Source organism: Cicer arietinum, chromosome 5, assembly GCF_000331145.2.
Source record: "Cicer arietinum cultivar CDC Frontier isolate Library 1 chromosome 5, Cicar.CDCFrontier_v2.0, whole genome shotgun sequence".
NCBI classification, from domain to species: Eukaryota; Viridiplantae; Streptophyta; class Magnoliopsida; order Fabales; family Fabaceae; genus Cicer; species Cicer arietinum.
This window is the reverse complement of record NC_021164.2, coordinates 32,454,740-32,462,019: the sequence shown is the minus strand read 5'-3', so window position 1 is coordinate 32,462,019 and position 7,280 is coordinate 32,454,740. Positions and strand designations below refer to the sequence as shown.

Genomic DNA, 7,280 nt, shown 5'->3' with positions numbered 1-7,280 from the left:
CACACCAACTTATTTTTTTTTTACAAACTCTTGATGAAATATATTCAATAAATTTTTTTTATAACAACTTCTCATGCTCGCAATTAAAACATCATACTATTAAAACAAATAAATTTAGCTACGCTACAATATAATTCAACATTAACATTTTTTACATCTTATTTTTGAGTTTGTATTTTACATTTTATTTCATCAAATAACTACAAGTACCATTATATGTTGAAAAATAAATTAATAATCAAAGTACAATGAGTCAAATAATTATCCTATATAATAAGTTATCATACGAATTTTACAAAATATTTTAAAAATTAAATTAGATGATTGTGATAAACATGATTTTCCTTCATTTTAATTTTTCTAATCATATTCAATTATTACAAATCAATAAAGTAATATTATAAGATAACTATATTTATAATACATAAAATATTACTTATAAAACATATAAAATTAATTAATTAATATCCGCGCAGCGCGCGGACTATAATCTAGTTTGTTATTAAAGTAAACTTGGGTAGATCTGTTCTAATTGAACCTGTTTTAACACACATGTTAAAAAAAATACTATATAAAAAAAAGACACTGACAAATTTGTTATTATTACAAACTTTGTTAGATCGGTTATATTAGACCCTTCTAACAAGCATTTTGCCAAAAACATTTCACCTAAATTCACCAAAAAAAAGTTAGAAAAACATGTGCCATCCTTCTGCGTGAGCTTGATCCTTCTGCGAGCTTCATTATTCACCCATCACTATTTTCATCCTTCAATGCGAACTTAGTTTTCACTCACAATCAACAGGTAAATTATGTTTTCACTTCCGCGTCGGCGACGAGTTTGTCCGGCGCAACCCAATTCCTAACCTAACAACGTTACAATGATGGGAACCGAGAGTTACACTTACATGGGACACAGTTTCAACGAATTCACCATCAACGACGACTTCACTTCTTCGGCTTTAAGCGACTGCAACAGTGATAGATCCGGCGAATTCGCCACCACTTCTTCACAATCGCGACAACTCTTCATCTCCTGTGCTTCCGAAAATTCTGATGATTTCATCCGTCAACTTGTTTCCAATCTTCACTCTTCTTGAATTGAAGACCAGAAACAAGCCGCCATAGCAATTCAATTACCCGGTAAAAAATAAACCAGAAAATCGAATCAGAATCGCAAAAGCCGGCGCAATTAAACCATTAATTTCACTCGTTTCTTCGCAAGACCTTCAACTTCAAGGATACAGAATCACCGCGATTTTGAATCTCTCTTTATGCGACGAAAATAAAGATCTAATAGCTTCTTCTGGAGCGATTGAGCCTTTGGTTAGAGCCTTAAACTCAGGAACTTCGACGCAATGTTTTTTTGCTTTTGACGACGAATTTTCTTTGTCTTACTCTAGTGTATTTTCTATCAAGTTGAACAGATAATTACATTGACCATTATAATACTAAACTAGCTTTTACATTTACTTATGTTGATTGATTTGAAAAATAAACTTGCCACATATTTCAAGAAAAAGTATGGTGTTTGAGTATATGTAGAATTTAAATATGCTTACATTAGGTTTATTTTGTTACTGAAGGTAAAAGCATCTTGATTTTGAATTAATTTAACCCAATTCATTCTAATTGATGGCTTGATGCTATATTCTTCTGTTCTAGTAAGTAAAAACATCAATAAATAACAATCTTAGCCTAGTTTATTTTTTTTCTCAGTGTCTATATTACCATTTTCTTACTTGAACCAATAAAATTGTAGAATAGGTCGCAACAAAACCATCCTTATTTAAATGGACGCGGTATATATGTTGTTGGTTAGTTTCTTGGTTTGTTGTCTCGTGATTACATGTTATGGATTACAAGTATGATTACTTTGGCATTCTAAATACTTTCAATTTGTGGTGCATGAATGATGGGCTATGGGAAGACAACTGTGAGGATGATTATATCGCAAGTGCTTAGCTATTCATTTTGTGATTGGTTAGTATGTTAATTTTTTGTCTTTGTTCACAAGGAAAAATTAAGTTTCCAAAACAAGTAAACCAAGTAGCATTTGAAAACCTAATAGAGATTGGTATTATTGGGGAGAAAACGGTCTAACCACTAAGTACTAACCACTATTAGGCTATATTTGTACTTCCAAACTTTTAATACTATGGACGTGGTAGTATTAAACCTTCTTAGCTAAACCTTATTTCTATTTCATAGTTTGGAGTCTTGTGACCAATATGTTGTGAATGGGAATCACGAACATTGCTGGATCCTTAACTTCATGCTATGTGGCAACTGGTTATGTCTTTTTTCAATCGTTAATCTTTCTTGGTTTAAATATGTTTTTTAGTCCCTGCAATGTATCACTTTTTGTTTTTAATCATCATAAAACCCTTTCTTGATTTAAATGTTTCTACTCCCTTAATAAACAAAATAATAAGGACCAAAAGCAAAAGGCGAAATATTTGCAAAGACTGAAAATAAAGAAATTACCGTAGGAACTAAAAGTAAAAAGTTATATATCTGTAAAGACCGAAAACATATTGAAACCATCTTACTTCTCTTTTATAACAACTGAAAGGCTGTATGAGGAGTGTCTAAATCTTTTTCTATATTTTCTTGTTGCAGGTTCTTTTTCAAGGACAATAGTTAATTATAGTGTCGGATGTCAAACAACAGTCTCAAATATTGTGATGGCCAGTACTGTGATTTTGTTCCTGCAATTATTTGCAAGGCTCTTATACTATACCCATATGGATATCCTTGCTGCTTTCATCCTCTCTGCACTTCCTGGATTAATCGATGTAAATGAGGTTTGCTATATCTGAAAGGTTGACAAGTTAGACTTTCTTGCCTGTGATGGCAAGTACTGTGATTTTGTTGCTGCAATTATTTGAAAGGCTCTTATACTACACCCCTATGGCTATCCCTGTTGCTATCATCCTATCTGCACTTCCTGGATTAATCGATGTAAATGAGGCTCGCTATATCTAGAAGTTTGACAAGTTAGACTTTCTGGCCTGTATTGGAGCTTTCGTTGGTGTCTTGTTTGCATCTGTAGAGATTGGTCTCCTTGTAGCTGTAAGTTATTAAACACTTTCAAACCTTTTTCATTTATTGGACGATAACTACTAACTAGCATCCTTATAAGCAGTAACTAATGTAAAATTCATTAATTTTGGTTAACTACTTGCCCTATAACTACCTTATTATTAAGATTTCAATGTAAAGTTAATTTGTACAAATTTTCCTTGACTTTCAGAATTTGTATAATGTATTAATTTCATGTTTTGTTTTGGATGTGGAGGTGAAAATCTCATTTGCAAAGATAATCAATTTGACCTGGAGTAGGAATTCTAGGTAGAGTTCCAAGAACAGAAGCCTTATGTGATGTAACTCAATATCCGATGGTTGTAAGCACGCCTGACATCATAGTGATTCTCATAAGTTCCAGCTCACTCTGCTTTGGAAATGCCAATTTTGTCAAAGAAAGGCAAGCACTTAACAAGATCTAGAAAAGGGTTTAGCTCTAATAACAGCTATGTATGAACTTTTTTTCACTTGTTCCATAATACTTTTTTCACTTTTTATAGTTGTATTGCTAGAACTTCTACATATTTATTTACATCCAGATTCTACTACCTACCCTTTATGTGAGAAAGTGAGGGTAAAAGATGTGTATAGTATTCTCTAGTTTATAAAGATATTTCTTGGATACAAATATGCTACTAATTTCAATAGTATCATTTATAAGCATTTATGTTGTCAATCCTTACTAGTACATTTTTCTTTTATTCTTGCTCTCTAGTTTACATAGCAGATTAACTCACAGTTTGATAAGTTTAGGAATGAATTTTTTTATTGTTGTGAAAGTTTTTGCAAGTGGAACAATTGCAAAAATTATGAGAAATTGTCAAAATAATTTCCTGATGGAGAGTAATGTAGAACGTAATGTGAATGCTTTGGCAGTTGGAAGGATTGCATGCATTGATCCCTTAGAACAGATAAATCTAAGATGCATTCGCATTGTCAAAAGTGTAGCAGTCGACCATGGTGGATGTGCCATGTGCGGGTAATGCCCTATTATTTTCATGTCGTTAACGACACATTTTTTATGCTATAGTTTGTGACATATATCTGGACTTGATTCTTGTATTGTTTCTTAACTAATGTTTGATATCATATACAGATGTCATGATTTTGTTAAATTATTTTGTCCTCGGGCAGTAATTATTCTCATGGCTAAAGAATTTTGTATTAAGTCATTATTATTTAATAATTTGAGTCAAATTGTTTGTTGTTTGCTTTTTTTTTTTTGAGTTATTATAATAAATTTTTATTATTTGCTATGTTTTTTGAATGTTAATTATTGGTTTGAGTTTTGAATATGTGTTTCATTCAGCTTTGTGATGGTTTCTTGGCCCCTAATGCGTTAAATTGTTGTGCTGATTTTGTGCTTGCAGCGAACAATGAAATCTTTGGCTAGGGACGGTGAATAATAGTAATCATTCAAGTGATTTGGTTGTGTTAATTCATATGAATCTTTTTGGGTTAATCTTGATTATTAATATTATTACTATCTTTTATGTATACTCAGACTTGTGATTTGTTTGTGTTTTCATGTTTAGTATAATGTATTGTCAACATAGTTGATGTCATCATGTGACTCTTTGGGTCGGGGCATGTTCATTTCGATTATGTCTATAATTAGATTATTTTCCTGGTTCTACTTATTTGTTGTGAAAATGCTACGATGCAATTGATATTTAGTTGATTTATTAATTACTATAATAAAGAAAATATAAAATTTAGTTAAATTTTGAATATGACTTGTTAGATTAGTTCAAATTTAACCGATGTAATAAATCAATTTTGAACTTTGACTTGTTACATCTGTCATTTTAGCCGATTTTATAATTAACTATTTATTACAACGCTTGATGTTAGATCGGACAAATAACTGATCTAACATGTACATAGGAACCGATGTAACAAGGTTTAATTACACTAGTGGTTGTAGATAAAAAAAATGTGTAAAGAGTTTTTAAGTTCACAATACACTACAAATAATTTAATTTAATACACATGTACAATTTTTTTTTTGACAGGTATGCAATATCAATAGTTACAAATGCAGGAACAAATATTCCATAGGAATTTTCAAAGTACACTTGCTTATAATTTAGTCAAAATGTATATCTTGCTAAAATATTCCTTCTAACAAACAAGAGAGTGTACCAAGCAACTTCCACAGATATTTGTTAGAACACACTCATTACTTTTTTAAACAAAATATGTTAGCAAGTTATAAGTATAAAATTGTTGAATAATCTTAAGATGCATGCTGCTAAAATACTCTGTGTGTGCATTACTATCATTAACTCTCATATTCCATATTGTTGAATTTAATAAATAAATAAAAAAGAATATTTTATTTATCAAATTAGTTTCTTGTTCTTACAAAATTTTAGCCTTTAATATTTTAGAAAATCAATTATACCTTGTGCTTAAAATTTTAAATATCATGCAAGCAATGTAATGATTCAAACTAAAATATACATGTTAATTCGAAAGGGAAGACTTTTGTTACAGGTTTGTGAGAAAGTGTGCTCATGATGTGAGAGATTTAGTTATCATGTCTTGTTAATTTTACAAGCAATGAAGTTAGATGTTTGAAACCTGATTCATTATTGAGCAATGTTTTAAAAATCGGATTGGTGATGAATCCGTTGATCTCCTGATATCACCAAGTTTGGTTCAATTTGTTCACACATGATATAGAAACACTAAAAAAGATGAAGAAAAATAAAATCCAGTTGAACCAATTGCATTTCGATTTGTTCACGCATGATATAGAAACACTAAAAAAACGAAGAAAAATAAAATCTAGTTGAATCAATTGCATTTTGACTGTGTCTCAATTTGATTCAACTTCAATTCAATTCAATTAGATTATGGTACAACCGAGTTTAAACCTACTAGTGAATGGACCGATTCTTGGTTCAATTGGTTCAACTGGGCTATTCAATCCGGTTTGTAAAACATTGGTTAAACATGGAGTTCAAACCATGCTAAACTAAGATAGAGCTATGCTAATCAATGCTCCTGATGAATAGTGTTAAAAGTCATGAATGAACTTGTTACAGAGATTGGTGGTCTTTGGTTTATAATTAGAAGGTTATATTAATAAAATTGAAATGGAATACACTAGAGGCAAAAAAGCATAATGGAACTTGTTATAATAATAAAATGGAAATGTTAGCAGGGTACCAAATTCCATTCTGATCAACAAAAATAGCAAATGACAACTATTGTGCGTTGTTGTCTTCCAATGTAGAACCAAACAAACAATTGTGTAATACTGCAAGCTAAATGATTATGCAATGAGACAAATAAAAATGGTAATCATAATGTTGAAGTTCACATCACATACAAATCTTCTCCTAAGTACATGCACCCTTAACATTTCAATTGTTTTGTGTTAATACTTGACCATCTTTCCATCTACATATTTTGTCTCTCTTTTTGATATGTTTTGTGCTAATTTGTGGCAAGACAAAATGATAGACCACATTATCCTTTCTTTGAACATCCTGTGATATAAGAAAAAGGATGAATTCAACTAGAATATCAAGAGAGAGACACATCAAAACAAAACAAAAGTGAACACGAAGGTAAAGATTGGAGTTATATATACCTTGCAATGGCAACAAACAAGTAGGATATATTTTGTAAAGCAAAAGCAAAAGTCCTTGCGTTTTTGGAATAGGCTGCAAAAGTTAAGGGTGATGCCATAATAAGTATATGAAAGAATGAACTTGTAATAGTTGTAAATTATGAAAAATGAAATTGCAACAACTTCTGTTGTTTAGTCTCACAAAATGGATTAAATCATTCCCCCACCCCACCTGAGCTTAAGCAAATGGACTAATTACTTATCTAGCAATGCACAATGTTAAACAAAAAATAATGCATATATAATAAAGAAATCAAAAAGTAGAGAATCAGACTATAGTGACATAATATGCTACTATTTCATTGGGTTCTGTTATGAAATTGTTTTACAACAAAAGTATGGATTTTGTTGTTGAACGTATATTTCAATAAAAATCAAATATATAGAAAATCAAATATATATTCTCTATATAAACTAATTTTACATTGATATCCAATAAAAATACAATATTTAACAATTAATTTTTGAAATACACTAACAAAATGATATAATGAATTTTTGTTAAATATCTCTATAAAAAAAAGTAATATATATACAAATTAACCTTAGA

At 30.4% G+C, this 7,280-nt stretch overlaps 1 long non-coding RNA gene across 2 annotated transcripts; it reads left to right on the top strand.

The window, feature by feature from the left end:
* Window positions 1-529: 529 nt before the first annotated feature.
* Window positions 530-3,763, top strand: LOC101497491 (uncharacterized). 2 transcript variants are annotated; one of them, XR_001144735.3, is made up of 3 exons: window positions 639-1,983; window positions 2,623-3,075; window positions 3,302-3,763. It is a non-coding gene; the product is annotated as an uncharacterized lncRNA (long non-coding RNA). The 2 variants fall into 2 exon arrangements; XR_012163306.1 differs by having other exon boundaries at window positions 530-1,983; window positions 2,623-3,763.
* The last annotated feature ends 3,517 nt before the right edge of the window (window positions 3,764-7,280 follow it).